Below are 17500 nucleotides of genomic sequence, written 5' to 3'. Positions count from 1 at the left end.
ATATGTTAATTTTTTTTATATGTAATTCTTAATGTTTGATTCTGAAAATATAATTTTTTTTTAAACATCGAATGGCTGACGGCCCATTCAAGTTAGATGGAAACTAAATGGCTCAACTGTTAAGAAGTAATTAAGAAACACTAATAAAAGAGGTGAAGATATTTTCTCGAGTGATACCGACCCATAGGGGCCGGTTTCCCGGTTTTCATGGCATATATATTCCCCATCTGGACGGGACGCCGATCCGTCGCACGATTATTCGTTATTGCCAGCTGAGTGGACAGGATCAATGTGAAACGAAGTGTTTTGCTTAAGAACAGAACGCTGCGCCCGGTCCAGGAATGGAAATCACAATCGTACGATCATGAGTCCAGCAGCCTACCCACTAAGCCACACGCATCCACTGAAAACCACTAGTTTGAGCTTCCGATCGACCTGCTAGATATGACAGTCAAATCGTTTTGAACTCTCACGCTATCTCCTAAAATAGAAGAGGAATGACTGCATGGCGGAGTCCTTGGAAGACGCTATGATTATTTCCAGAATTACTTGAATTTCAAATTTACGCTATGAATGCAAGTTTAGGGGTAAACTACGAAAGCAAGATGAACCAAAACTATAAAAAACTTAGAGGAGACAGTAGATGCCTTCTGTCGAAGTGGTTCTCAATTTCTTTCCCTTCGTTGTATACTGGATAGCAGGCAGGGTTTGGCTGAATGTTTAAGAAGCTTGCTTAACAACCAAGAGGTCTGGGATCGCTTCTACTTAGTGGTATCTTGACCATGGGATCGCTTCTACGTTGTGGCATCTTGATCGTAGGATCGCTTGCAGTTTGTGGCATATATTATCTATATTATCTTTTTGTTTAGCTTCGGCTTGACCCATTATTTGTGAGTGAAATTTGGTCGACTGAATCTGTAGAGAAGCATGTCAGGTAGGCTCTATGCGTAATTCAACGGTATAGCTTTGTCAAACATTGTCAGGCAGGTCCCCTCGGCGAATTACGTTAAGAGCAATCATGTCTGTGGAATACTAAGGCTCTTACAAGCTAATTCAGGAGCAGGTAATTTAGTTACTCTCCCTCTCTCTCTTTCTCTGTCTCCCCCTCTCTCCTCTCTCTCTATATGTGTGTGTGTGTATTCCTGTGTGTGTATATATATATATATATATATATATATATATATATATATATATATATATATATATATATATATATATATATATATATATATATATATAAGTGTGTGTGTGGGTATGTGTGTGTATGTATGTATGTGTGTATGTATCCTATGGTAGCATGAAATTATGACATTATCATTTTAATTTCTTTGCTCAAGCGAATCCGGTCGACTATGTAAAAAAAATATTTCATGCACACACACACACACACACACACATAGATATATGCACAGACATGACAGAATGAAATAGACATTCATATAATCATCAAAATTTATTGAAATCTGAAATTATACATTCAAATTACTTATTAATTGTTGTAATGGCAATACTTAATATTTAGTAGATATGTACATTGCATTTTTCAATGCAAGGGCACTCAGTGGGATGTTACTAATCATTTGATTTAATTCCGCATTAAAATTATTCGAATTGTAAAAAGATATATGACGTCTGTATCATTCGAAAGAAAAAAAAATCCACATAAACTGTAAAAAGTAAACTAATTCTATACACTTTTGTTAAAATACAAATTAATGAAGGAATAGAGCTGTCATCATCGATCTTAAACTTATTTTGGCCAGTGTATATCAATGGAGGAAACTTTGGTATCGTACCTGCCATGAAATACCAATTTTTGTCGCAACTTTTAGACAAATAACAAAAGATTTACATATGTTTATCCAGCAAAAGAAATTAAGAAATTGAAATCTAATCCTCAACCTGAAATTGATGAATAAATACAAACATTTTTTTGATGAAATAATACGTCATGTAATACAGGCGCTCAAGACCATTTTAGCCTTTCAGTATGATCTAGGTGTTGCTTTCAAAGAAATATATTGCTAACAACCCTCAATTACGTCCCCAATTTCATTACGGGAATACAGGCATTCACTGATATTGAAATATAAGATCAAAAGCTGGAAGAAAACAAAGACAAACTATAAGAACTAATCAATAACATTCTTGCAAGGTTTATCGACTTGCAGAAACTGAAGTGCTGCACCACTGGTCTTGTAAATTCATTCATGGTTGATGTAATCAAAGGCGCTTACCAATTCGCTAATGTCTGTTCATAGAATCATCTCCTATCGCGATGCAACAAATGAACTTAAAGAAAGAGAATGGATTTAAAGCGAATCCACAGATCTTAGCCTGTAACTGAATTCTGAAGCAAGTTCCTGAAATTCAATATCTTAAACTAGAAAAGGAGAGAAAAACTCGTCATTGACTCACTTCTATTTCATTACAGAATATTCCTTGGTACTATAGGCAGAAGGGCTGAAATTTTGGGGGAGGTGTCTAGTTGATTACATCCCCCAGTGCGCTCAATTGGTACTTCTTTCAACAATCACGGAAGGTAAAGCTGAACCTACGTGGCATTTTAACTCAGAACATAAAGACAGACGAAACGCCGCTAAGCGTTTAGTCCGAGACGCAAGGGCTCGGCCAGCTTGTCGCCGATGGAATTTGAACTTAGAATGTGAAGATTCGGAACGAATACTGCATATGGTGTAGTGGCTAAGATTCTAGGCAGTGACCTGAATAATAATAATAATAATAATAATAATAATAATACTAATAATAATAATAATAATAATAATAATAAAAAAAAAAATAATAATAATAAAACGCTTTCAATACAGTAACCATAAGAGCAACACTGCAAACCACAGCACAAACCCAAGGCACACAGAGCTGCGCTTGGTAGTGAAGTGAAAGCACGTTATAAAAATAAAACTATTGAACGATAATAATAATAATAATAATAATAATAATAATAATAATAATAATAAAAATAATAATAAAAATATTAATAATAATAATAATAATAATAATAATAATAATAATAATAATAATAATAATAATAATAATAATAATAATAATAAAAATATTAATAATAATAATAATAATAATAATAATAATAATAATAATAATAATGATAGTAATAATAATATTAATAATAACAATAATATTTGAAGCACGATGGTAGCTCTTAGATACCCTTATTTATAATTACACACACACACACAGACATATATATATATATATATATATATATATATATATATATATATATATATATAGTCATCGTAACTTTATATTTTCCGACGCTACTCTATCTCTTTCTCTTTCTCTTCCTCTATCATTTTCCCCCTCTCGTTCTTCCTCTTTACTACTACGTATCTCGTTTTACCCCTCTCGTTCTTCCTCTGTTACTACTATGTATCTCCTTTCCCCCTCGTACTTCCTCTCTTTCTCTTTTCCTCTCGTTGCTCACCTATTCTTCTACTTCCTCCCTTTGTTTCTCCCTCTATCACTCCCTCTCTCTTCCCCTTACACCGGCATGGTCACATGCTTCCGGTCAATAATCCTTTTCTTCCTTGGCTATCGCCGAGCAAAGACGCGAACTCACTTCGTCCCTACTTTCAAGTTCGTGCCTCACAGCGTTCATACACACATAATTTTTCCCGTCTGGCCGTAAAGCCTTTTCTGTTTGTTTTCCTGTCTTGTTTTTTGTCCGCCACTACATTCCTCCATGGCAAGGTTTAATTTGTGTATACAAATTTAATTTGCGGTCCATGGGAAGAGCCGTTTTAACGATGCGTCCTACCCACCTCTTCTCTTCGAAACGCCGATGTTAAAACGGGGGTAGCTGATGAAGAAGAATGTTCTCTATGTGGCTTGTGTGTTTTCTCGTCTACGTTTTGTTTGCAATGTCCTGTAGCCAGATATGCACCTATACATACAGGTGGATGTCGGTATGCACATACCTGTACGTGTATATGCATATTCTCTTTTACTGTTTGTTTTTACATGACCGAACGCAGCGTCAACAATTTGTAAGTAGTTATCGTAACTTTATATTTTCCGACACTACTCTATCTCTTTCTCTTTCTCTTCCTCTATCATTTTTCCCCCTCTCGTTCTTCCTCTGTTACTACTACGTATCTCCTTTTCCCCCTCGTACTTCCTCTCTTTCTCCTTTCCTCTCGTTGCTCACCTATTCTTCGACTTCCTCCCTTTGTTTCTCCCGCTACCACTCTCTCTCTTCCCCTTACACCGGCATGGTCACATGCTTCCGGTCAATAATCATTTTCTTCCTTGGCTATCGCCGAGCAAAGACGCGAACTCACTTCGTCCCTACTTTCAAGTTCGTGCCTCACAGCGTTCATACACACATAATTTTTCCCGTCTGGCCGTAAAGCCTTTTCTGTTTGTTTTTCTGTCTTGTTTTTTGTCCGCCACTACATTCATCCATGGCAAGGTTTAATTTGTGTATACAAATTTAATTTGCGGTCCATGGGAAGAACCGTTTTAACGATGCGTCCTACCCAGCTCTTCGAAACGCCGGTGTTAAAACGGGGTTAGCTGATGAAGAAGAATGTTCTCTATATGGCTTGTGTGTTTTCTCGTCTACGTTTTGTTTGCAATGTCCTGTACCCAGATATGCACCTATACATACGGGTGGATGTCGGTATGCACATACCTGTACGTATATATGCATATACTCTTTTACTGTTTGTTTATATATATATTTATATATATATATATATATATATATATATATATATATATATATATATATATATATATATATACTTAGAGATGGATGCGTCACGTTGAATTAGAAGATAATAAATGATATATGTGTATGTATATATTTATGTATTTGTGTGTCTGTGTTTGTTCCCGCTACAATCGCTTGACAACCGATGATGGTTCGGCAAATGATATCGATAGAATAAGTACTAAGCTTACAAAGAATAACTCATGGGGTCGATTTGTTCGACTAAAACGCGGTGCTCCAGCATGACCGCAGTCAAATGATTGAAACAAATAAAAGAATGAAATAATAAAAAAGATATTTTGAGTATTATAGGAGCATAACCAATCCATTGCACATAAATTTTAACATCAAAATCTTATTATTATTATTATTATTATTATCCAGGTCACTGCCTGGAATCGAACTCGCAATCTTGGGGTTAGTATCCCGCGCTCTTAACCACTATGCCATGTGCCCGTAAGCTTAACGTTTCGGCTGATGTACTCTCCAGCCTTCATTAGGTGTCCTGGGGAAATTTCGAACTTTGGTTCTTATTCCTAAGGTATTTTCCCGATGTTGTTGTTGTTATTATTATTATTGTTCAGTAGTTTTATTTTTATAACATGCTTTCACTTCACTACCGAGCGTAGCTCTGTGTGCCTTGGGTATGTGCTGTGGTTTGCTGTTATGCTCTTATGGTTACTGTATTGAAAGTGCTTTGCGTAGGATGTGTGCAGTGCTTAGTAGTGCAATTTTCTGTATGTTATATATATTTGTAAGTCCTGGTGTTTTTGTTATGTATTTGTCTGAATATTTTTTTTTATTATACCTATAATAGGAATTGTTTCTGTTTTTAGATTCCACATTCGAGTTACCTCTATTTCCAGGTCTTTGTATTTTGAAAGTTTTCCCATTTCTTTTAGGGAAACGTTGTCATCTGCTGGTATTGATACATCAATTAGAAAGCATTTTTTTTCTTCATGATCTTTGACAACTATATCTGGTCTATTTGCCTTAATTTCTCTATCTGTGTGTATTGGCATATCCCAGAGTATGGTTGCTTTCTCGTTTTCTGTGACCTTTTCTGGCGTGTGTTTATACCATCTTTTTTCTGTTGTTATTCCATAGTGTTGGCATAGCTTCCAGTGTATATAGGTTCCAGCCCTGTCGTGTCTGTGAATATATTCCTTCTTAGCCAGGACTGGGCAGCCAGAGATAATATGATTTATTGTTTCTTGTCCATCTCCACATATTCTACAGTTACTTGTTATGTTTCTTTTCATTATATGTTTTATTATTATTATTATTATTATCATTATTATTATTATTATTATTATAATTATTATTATTATTATTATTATTATTATTATTATTATTATTATTATTATTCAGGCCACTACCTGGATTCGAACTCGGAATCTTGGGGTTAGCCCGCGCTCTTAATCACTACGCCATATGCTCGTGGACAAAATTTTAGTTGGACCCCGCCCCCAGGGGCCATGTGGGTCCCATCAAGTACCTCTGTTCTAAATGAAAACGTTGCAATAACTTAGCAATGTGAAAAATCGCAGAATGACCAACTGCTGTTGAAAATATTTCTTACGTTTAAAGAAGAAAAGTTTTAACGAAACAGCGATAAGATGTTAATGACCTCATCTTTCGTCTTTCATTAATATCCGAAGTTTATCGGATACGGTTCAGTAGCTTTATCTCACTAACGTCTGATATGTGTGTGTGTGTGTGTGTGTGTGTGTGTGTGTGTGTGTGTGTATAATAGCTTTCGAAAATTTCCCATGGGTGACTTCTGTACGAAGACAATATAGTTTATAGAAGGCCACCATAAATAATGTGGTTAACCGTAAATAACTTTTAATCAATTAATACTACATATGATTCTATGTTCTTGTAAATATAATGTTGGGAAAGGTTCCTATGTCATGATTTTACTTTATCTAATCTATATGAAATCATTCTGAGGTCTTAATAATTAAGGAGGTTTCTCATTTGGCCCTCTTGAATGCCGTTTTCACTAACAAAGGGACTTTCTTTCCTGTTACGGTTTTGTGTCCTTTTTCGTCTCTCTTAGAAATCATTAGACCAGTTATGACGCTTCCATGCATATAAGTGACCAAGATCTCAACATTCATCAGAGATACCGGTTGCGTCACAGATTTCAAGGCCAACAACCTTTGAGTGAGGTGGGACAAATCGACTACATCGACTCCAATACTTGGCTGAAAATTTTATTTTAACGGTTCCAAAGAAATGAAAGGTAACGTTGACCAAAGCGAGATTTGAACTCAGAGCATAGAGTGTCAGAAAGAAATACCGCAAAGCACCTTGTCCAACAGTCTAACGACTTTCCCATCTCACCACCTTACGAAGCGGTAATGAAAATTTCCTGGCTTTAAGGGTTTCGCGAAAGGCCTGGCTGGAGGCCCAGCCTTCCGATTTCTTTTACAGGGCTTAGAAAAACTGAAGAATTGCTGCAATAAGTGTGTGAATCTGTGAGGGGAATATGTTGAATAAAATCATAATATACTGATCCTCTTGTATTTTCTTTTACCCAAAACCCGCAAATTTTCAGAACCCGGCTCCTATATGTTTAATTAATGTTTAATTATGTTTAACTAATTAAATTAATTTTCGGCACGTAATATTCAGTATTGCATCCTACATTAAATGTACGTTCTTTCTTAACACCGATTTCCCACAACCAATCGTAATATCATTATCCATCAACAATCTCATCATATTCAGGTGTGTAACTATATAATATATATTTCATTAACACAACCTTTCTCGTAGCAGAACCATACAGACAAAAAAAAAAAAAAAAACTGAACGTTTCCACATAGATCCCTGAATTCCTTTGATCTAACAGACCAACATCCCCAGGTTAGAGCAGAATTACCACCAGACAAAAGAGAAACAATAAATTGGAAGAATTCGAATAAATTAGCCGGTCCCGTGTCATATGTATCTGAATCCAGTGATTGCCTAACCCTGATTTTTCACCTAACCGTCATCTTGCATACATTAATTTTTTCACCTGATTTATCGTTCACAGAGAGGAATAGAGAATATTTTCTAACCAAAACGATATACACATATGCACAGTGTGCGATGGGTAAATTGCCGTCATTTTATGTCTTTAATTTTGTGCACGCGTATTGTTTGTTTTTGATTTTGTGTGTTTGTATATATATATATATATATATATATATATATATATATATATCTTTATTCCCCACAGAGGGTTAAACATAGAGGGGACAGACAAGGACAAACAAAGGGATTAAGTCGATTACGTCGACTCCAGTGTGTAACTGGTATTTATTTAATCGATCCCGAAAGGATAAAATGCAGTCAACCTCGGCGGGTTTAAACTCAGAACGTAACGGCTAACGTTTCTGTTAACTCGCCGCCATAATGCATATATATATAAATACACTCAATTACGTAAACACATACAAACATGCGTACAATTCACACATATTTGTACATACACGCACATACATATATATATATATATAGTAGAGACAATTCATACTGAATATAGAATATACTATAAACTTTATTTACCACAAAGGTCATTTCGACACATCCTGCACCGCTGTCTTTTGGGTGGGAAACGTTACAATGAATTGCAATTAACACCGCAGTGCAGAAGCATCTCTTCAGGTGATATGACTTGGCTTCTTGTTACATAATTGACGTTACGTTCGAAAGCTTAACTGAAACATGTTGATAGCAGTCGTACCTAAAATACATTGTAGAGGCGAGAGGAATGGCTACGAACAGATTAAGTTGCTACTCAGGGAATACAAACAGGAAGTAATTGAGAAAACAGAGGGACTAGAGAAACACCCAAAACACAGTTTGAATTTTATATTTTAATCTAAAGTGTTAGTAACATATATATATATATATATATATATATATGTGGGGGGTTAGGGATCAAATAAGTGCATAAAACATGGAAAAAATAGTATTCAAATACCAAACGTAGAGCAATATACTTTTATGAAAGCTGCAAAATTATCGCAAAATACGATTACTCAGAGTTTCACGTTCCCCTCCGTTGGAGAGTTGTGATGAAAACTGAATTAAATTTGTGAAGGTACATGTAATATAGTGTGACGTAGCTCAAATACACGAATAAGCATTTCAATCTGAAGGGGTGGTTGATTATCAAAACATTATTGTCTAATATTCGTTACCAGTTAGGTATTGGGGTGGGGATGAAAATTACCAGTAAGGTGTTTATAGATATAAATATTATAATAAGATCGAAAAACACCTTGCTTAAAGCGGAGAGGGAGTCCATAAAATAATTAATCAATTGATTATAATTGGTCTTGTGGAGGTGCAATGGCCCAGTGGTTAGTGCAGCGGACTCGCGGTCGAGGATCGTGGTTTCGATTCCCAGACCATAGAAACCGGAAAACCGGGCCCATGAGCCTGGCTAGGCTTTCAAAGGGCGAAAAAAAATTGGTCTTAAATTTTGGCACAAGACCATCAATTTTTGGCTGGGTGGGGGTGAAATTCGACTATATCGACTCCAGTGCTCAGCTGGTACTTATTTTATCGACTCCCGTAAAAAAAGGTTAGATTCAGCCATGAACTTAGAACGTAGTGACTAGTGACGGACGAAATGCCATTAAGCGTGCTTACGATTTTGCCTGCTCGCTAGCTTAACAATTAATAACATAGTATAAGCCTAATACTAATGTAGTGTATGGTAGTTATTAACTATGCCACTACGGTAAATATTCTATCAGTCAAAAACAAGCCAACCATTGTCAGCTGAGATCTTTCAATCGCTGTCTTCCTTCATTTGGCAACACAGAGGAACTTAATAATGAATATATTTCATTTGGACAATTGGCAAATGTATATAAATGCAAATTTGTGTATCTTTTAAATTCTGCTTCAGAATATTCACTCTGATGTTTCAGTAGCAGTAGTCTGTATTTGATGGGGGCTTCATTTTCTCTTCTTTCTACTTATATAAGTATGTGTATGAGTGCTTGTCTGTCTATATGTACAAGTACATAGAACTTAGATGGTTTCTATATATAGAAGCATTTACTTATCTCTCTCTCTCTCTCTCTCTCTGTATATATATATATATATATATATATATATATATATATATATAGGTACATTGATTGGTAAGCTAAAAGACACCCATTCGAATAGATATGTATATACATGCGTAGATTTTACATATATGAATATATACATATATATATCAATGCTTCTCTCTCTCTCTCTCTCTCTCTCTCTCTCTCTCTCTCTCTAAGTGTGTATATATATATATATGTATATATATGTATATATATATATATATATATATATATATATATATATATATATATATATATATGTATGTATACACACACACACACACACACACACACACACACACACACACACACACACATAATCGGTAAGATTCGTTAAATCCGAAACCGTCCCTGTTTAACAATGTGTTTTTTTAGGTGATTTTAAAAGTCTTGCCCACTTACGTTTTGGTATTCTGCTATATTTTATGTTGAGAACAATTTAGGTCTTAATAGACACAAGATGTGATCTATTTCTAGCACATTAATTGTCCACGTTAGTGGTCAACGTTATATATATATATATATATATATATAGATAGATAGATAGATAGACAGACAGACAGACAGATAGGCATATATATATATATACATCATATGTATATATAAGATATACGTGCATATATATATATATATATATATATATATATATATATATATATATATATATATATATAGATATATATGCATAAATAATTATATTCATGTATCTATCTATTTATTTATAGACATGTGTATATGTATGTACGAAGGTATGTATGTGCGTATAAACACATGCACCTCTATGCATAAATAACACATTTGACCTAAAGCCAATTCTTAACCTCTTCATTTTTCGTATCTTTCTTAATGTGAAAATTTCTTCATGTGCAACTTTATGAAATATGTCGTTACTTTCCGTTCCAAGATGTTCTGTAATGAAACACTGAAGTGTCTTCCAATGCATTTATTTCTTCTTAAGTTCTCCCTTTTAATGGCAAGATAAATTGGCAAGGCAGTTACATTTCCTTTATAAGTTTTCTCTCCAAATCTACTTCGATGTATGCTCAAAGGATCGAAGCTTCTTCCATCTTTTCACTTGAATGTTTACCATTCTATGTCTATCTCATTAATCGTATTTGCAGCAGTCGTTGAATTAGTTTACATGAGTGAAACACACTCCGGTGAAGCTCTTCTAATCTTTTTCGGATTAATACGGTTTGTCGCATATGTCTCTTGCAGACTTTTAGAAATAATGACTTGTTTTGACATGGTGAAAAAGACGTTTCTTTTTTGGTTCTTTGGGAATTATTTTTACAAGAATCGATACAATATATCGACGTTAGTCCTTTACTCACTGGAAACATATCTATATCTCTGTCTTCTGTAGGATCTGAATTGAGACTGTCGATTGCCATATAAACACACACACACACACACACACACACACACACACACACACACACGCATATATATATATATATATATACACACACACAGATACATATAAGTTTTTGCGAAAGATATTTGATGCCTTCCATATACGTGAAGGAATATTTTCTTAAAAATTAACCATTTAGAACAATCTCAGTATGATACGAGCGTTTTGGAGAGAAGTTTTTGTATCCTATTTGAGTGTGTGTGGGTAGGGGTTATGCGCGCTCGTGCGCGTAGTATACATTTTGATGAAAAGAAGATTCAAAATATTTTTAAAAACAAGGAATTAACCTTTCGGTTCCGACGACTAGGGTTCCAGTTGATCCGATCAACGGAACAGCCTGCTCGTGAAATTAACGTGCAAGAGGCTGAGCACTCCACAGACACGCGTACCCTTATGTAGTTCTCGGGGAGATTCAGCGTGACACAGAGTGTGACAAGGCCGGCCTCTTTGAAATACAGGTACAGCAGAAACAAGAAGAAAGAGTGAGAGGAAGTTGCGGTGAAAGAGTACAGCAGGGTTCGCCGCCGCCCCCCGCCGAAGCTTCGTGAAGCATTAGGTGTTTTCGCTCAGTAAACACTCACAACGCCCGGTCTGGGAATCGAAACCGCGATCCTACGACCGCCAGTCCACTGCCCCTAAGCACCAGGCCATTGTGCCTCCACAATTAATCATTACTTTGAAACTCAATATGGAAATGCTGTGAATTATGAAAAGTCATTTTTACTCCGTTGATTTCTTCACTTCGTAAAGAAATTCATAGAAAAAAAAAAGATTTCCTTGGATTTATTTACATTACTAATGTACGCATCGTTCAATACACTCATGATATATCCACCTGATAAATAGTCAACAATTGAAATCAATGCATAAAAGAGAAGCTGTACATAACATTAGATATTACACGTTGAAATATACACCTTTTCCTCGACTTACGAACGAGTTCCGTTCCCACTGAGATCTGGTCGTATATCAGATTTATATTTTTCAACACTATTTTCATTCATGCAACTGCTGCTTGAAAGTGACTGAGTGAGAGACAGTGGCGGACAGTGGATGCCTGGGTCTGAGAGAAGCCTGCTTTGCCAGATGGTGCCATAGTTATCGTACGCGCAACTGCCCAACGTCCAAAAATCGATTCTTTATTTACTTATTTTTGTTTTTTGTGGCCATAAGTCGCATAGGTCGTAAGTCACGTAGATCGTAAGTCGAAAAGGTGTATAATCCATAAGGTTGAACCATTATCTAAAGTATTGTACAGTTTAGTTTAAATATGAAACTGTTTTGTGAAGAGACTAACTAAACTAGATTCAATATCGGCACGATATTCCATTTCTTTTCCATGTTTCAGTCATTTGACTGCGGCCATGCTGGATCACCGCCTTTAGTCGACTTAATTGACCCCAGAGTTTATTCTATGGGTCCGTTTTGCCGAACCCCTAAGTTACAGCGACGTAAACACACTAGCATCGGTTGTGAAGCGATGCTGGGAGCGGGGGACAAACACAGACATACAAACATATACAAACACATACATACATACGTACATACATACACACACACACATATATATATTAGAAGGTTGATGTACAGGTATTATATATTAGAAAAATTAAGGTACTGAGAAATCTAGATGGCTGTACATTTACAGATTTTTATTAATATGTCACGTTTTTATAAATCATATATTAGCGCTTGCATCTACTCTAATAGATTCTTCAGATTAAAATTTTTTGAGGGGATTCGTCTCTTTTTATAGTATTATTGAGTGTGTAGGTGTGGAGAGAGATATAGGATAGTAAAAAAAGAGGCTGAGGAATGAGGAGAACGTGAAAGAGAGAGAGAGAGAGAGAGAGAGAGAGAGAGAGAGAGAGAGACAGAGAGAGAGAGAGAGTGTGTGTGTGTGTGTGTGTGTGTGTTTGTGTGACTGTCTACCTGAAAGGAGTGTCAATGGAAAAGAGAAGGAAACAAAGAAGTAAGAGAGAAAGAAGTTTCCATCTTACAAATCCACTCAGAAGGCTTTTATCAGCCCTCGGCTATAGTAGAAGACACTTGCCCATGGTGCCACGCAGTGAGACTGAACCCAGGACCATGTGGTTGGTAAGCAAGCTACTTATCACACAGCCACTTCTGTGCCTATACAGCTACTCCTGAGATCTTGGACATTTACAAAAATGATAATTACGACATTATTCTGAAAAACATGTTGGAGGTTGTTCTTTACTGACGAAGTTATAACAAGATCGAAACTAGACTCAGTTATCTCATGTAATTCCCAGAAGTGATCAGAATATGAGTTTCAAATTTTGGCACCAGACCAGTAAGTTTATGGAAGGAGGTAAGTCGATTACCTGAACCAGTACTTATTTTATCAATACCAAAGCTTAAAAAGGTAAAGTCGAACGTAAAGATGGTATGGACAAAATGCCGCTAAGCATTTTGCACCGAATTCTAACAATTCTTCCTGTTCACCGCCTCGCAAAAGATTAGAATATTGTTTGCGGTTAAGTTTATTTCCTTCATACTGCATAACTATCGATGTATAAAATATCACAGCAAAACACCATACAAGTATGGGCTCTCTAAACTTATCCAAAATGGAACTAGGTCAAAACATTAATCTTATATATCTTGGACAAAGAAATACACTCGGCTGTGTATTATGGTCTTGTTATTAATTTACTGCAAGACTAAAATATCTTATTAGCATAAAGTCATTGACTAGCTTATAACACAAAGCGACAACCCAACGTTCTGTCTCTTCCCCACTCCCGGCTATAGGGCATGAACCCGAATTGTTCGTCCCTTCACGCTTCAGAGAAATCGATCTTAACAAACTGTTTTATGAACTCTTATATGGACTATTTATTGCCGGCGCAGACAATCAACGTTTTCCTTTCATTCCGGATTTTGCTCCAAAATATATTAGGATACAAAATTAATAAAACGAATTTAGTCACTTGTCCGACATATTTTTATCAACTCGCTGCCGTTAGCTACTATAAATAACTGAAAGAATCTTTCATTTTGTAGACGAAGAATCAAACCCGAAATTAAAGTTCGTGTTAAACATTCTTTGGAAATTGGTTTGTTTCATAAGTTTATTTAAAACTTAGTTTGACACGGATTTCTTTTGTAATCAACGTTTATAAGTATATTGTACGTTGTGACAGACGAATAAGAACGTGAATAGAAACACGCATATATATATGCATATACACACATATACGCATGCATACGAAATTGCATGTATAAATTCATAGATATTATATATAGGGTTGGCCAAAAGTCACCTGACAGTAAATCAAAGCCCATTTAATTCCAAGATTAAAACAAAAAAAATAATTTTATAATAGATTTCGCTATAATAGATTAAACAGATGACAAGGCTAAAATGCAAATATAGCAGCGTAATATAGAAAATATATGCAATACTCTTATCTAGCATAAATTTAGTTTTTCACCAAAAATATTTTCATTTAATCAAAACGATTCTATGTTTGTGTTTCTGTTTGAATTCATTGTAACCAAACGAACTTCAAGCGGTATGTAAATTGCTTCCTCATAATAATAACGTGTGTTACGGTTTGCACAAGTTTTAATGTTGTTTGTAACTTATGCAGTTTATATTTGGTGTAAATTAACGTATTCTTTTATTATTCCTTTAATTGCTTTAGGTACTTGGATGCGGCCGTGCTGGAGCACCACCTTAAACGGTTTTATTCGAAGAAGTCGACCCCCACCCCTCGGACTTAATAAATTTTAGCCTATTACTTATCGTATCGACCCTCTTTTGCCGAAACTCTAGGTTACGGGGACGTAAATACGCCAACACAAATACAGATACACGCACGCGCACACACATTAACATATACGACGGGCTTCTTTCAGTTTCCGTCTACCAAATCCACTCACAAGACTTTGGTCAGCCCGATTCTATAGTAGAAGACACTTAGCCAACGGGTCTTGGGCAAGTGGAGGACGCAGGTGGACTGAACCCGGAACCATGTGGTTGGGAAGCAAGCTTCTTACCCCACAGTCACGCCTGCACCTGTAAGTTGTTGAGTTTTAAAAGTGATGATACATGCCACCCGATCCATCAGTTTCAGTTACCACACATTCTGTGATTTATTCATAAACTTTATTTACACAGTGCGATTAAATAGGGAAAATTTTTATGAAATACTTTGTATAAGATTTCCATCATATGACATAGAAAATATCGGTTTACCTGCAATCGCCGAAGATTAGAGCTTAATTTGCATTTAGATGGACCTCCATTTGGAAAATCTAAGAGTTATAAGCAAAACCCTTAATCTTATAGGCGTAGGCATGGCTATGTGGTTAAAAAGTTCCATTTTGCAACTACTTCTGTACCAGGTTCAAACAGAGGTCAGGGCTGAAAAGCAAGCCTAAAACATCAGAAATACGCCTGTTTATAAAAGTGGTCGTGCAATATTTGAGAAGGAGCACTACATAGGTCGCTGTCAGATAAGTCTGTGATAAATTTGACCTCTGTGTTGAGAGATGTTTTTCGACAGGAGGTCGATGTAGACGTAAATCATGGTGATTCGTGGTCATGGTGATGTGTGGCCACTAGAAATATACAGGGGTTCATGATCCTCATAAGATTTTAAAACACAATCGACGTGGTATCCACAGCAGAATGACAAACTGCTTCATTTGTGGTCTTGAAGAAAACATCCTATGTTTTGCCTGCTCAGAAGTTTTAAAAAGATAATAAAGATTTTAGTAAAGTCTCAGAGATTGCAGTTCTATCAGAACACTATGGCACAATTGTAGAGCCGCAAAAGAATTGGCACGTTTGTAAGTAGTCAAGAGCAAAGATCCCACTCCACTAGATAAACAGGCAAGAATAATGTGAAACATCCGTAGCAAAAGCAACAGCTGCAAGAACTAAGTCACACCAGTAACCATCTTGCTCACTTACGAGAATAATACACAGGCTTGTCCAACAAGAAAAATAAAACAGAAAGCTAAAATATGTCTCAGAGCATGCAGTCGTTAAAGGCAATGAAAAAGCAGGAAGAAGCTTACAACCAACATTAAGAGAATTTTGATTCAACCTTGTGGGGTGTTAATCTGCGAAAAAAAAAGGGCTTTCTTTCGTGAAAATGATCACCTCTATGGTGGCGGAGAAGGAATTTGTCTGTCATGACAGGGGTCCCAACTCAAGTTAGGAAAACCGAACATCCAGTACGAATCAGACTGTTGTCATAGACATTCAAAGACCCTGCAACGATTCAGTAGAATATACATATATAACATGCAGATAACCAACTGACGAATGATTTAAAGAAACTGCATAAAGTTAAAGATAAACGCATCAAGTTCAGATGCACGAGAAGATGCGCTACCATTATGTGAATGATACCCTGGACAGACAACTGGTGTAAACAATCTAACGAAACTGTTATATTTTCACTCTTAGAAGGAAGTGGGTTTTTTTTTATTATTCCTTCCGACATCTGTGTTTCTGTGGGCGTCTTCGAAAAAGAACTTTTTCAGTCGCTTCATGCAGCAAAGGACAGTGAAGCGAAATGTGGTCTTGGTAATCGACTAGTCCTTCCCCTTAAATTTCAGGTTTAGCGCCTAGAGGAGAAATAATTATTATTGTTGTTAATGTTGCTGTGTTCATTTCTTTATTATTGTGCGTTACTATGAAGAAATGTGTCTTCACCTTACTCCGACATAACAGCCGTTCTATATGGATATATTTTTTAATTTTGGCTGTTTCTGTTTACACTCATTTTAAGATGGTTTCTCGTCAGAGTAACGCCTCCTCAAAACAAGTAAAAAAAATTGAACAAATTAAAAGAACACATTTCATTTCACAGCAAGACCCACACATTGTTCACAGAGAAAATAATGATTATAGTTAAAAATGTCAATTTGATCCATTTGAACATCAATGTTAAAAACAACACGCACACATTTTGCCACATGATAAAAACATGCAACTATTTTAATGAGAGAAAGTAGTGTTTTGAGCTTTAGAGAAATGAATGACAGCCGTATGATGGATGACTTGAAATTAGACGATGGGCACATTCTGCTAATTGATATGGTGGAACTAAAACTAGAAAAACAATTCTAAAGACATTTGATGAAAGAAATACACGCTGACAGCCTATGGACACCTGGAAAGCGCCTGTCCAGAGAACAAAGGATGCTACACGTTTGTCGTATGCAAAAAGTGCT

This window comes from Octopus bimaculoides, chromosome 3, assembly GCF_046866305.1.
Source record: "Octopus bimaculoides isolate indiv1 chromosome 3, ASM4686630v1, whole genome shotgun sequence".
Taxonomy (NCBI): Eukaryota; Metazoa; Mollusca; class Cephalopoda; order Octopoda; family Octopodidae; genus Octopus; species Octopus bimaculoides.
This window is presented reverse-complemented; position numbering follows the sequence as displayed.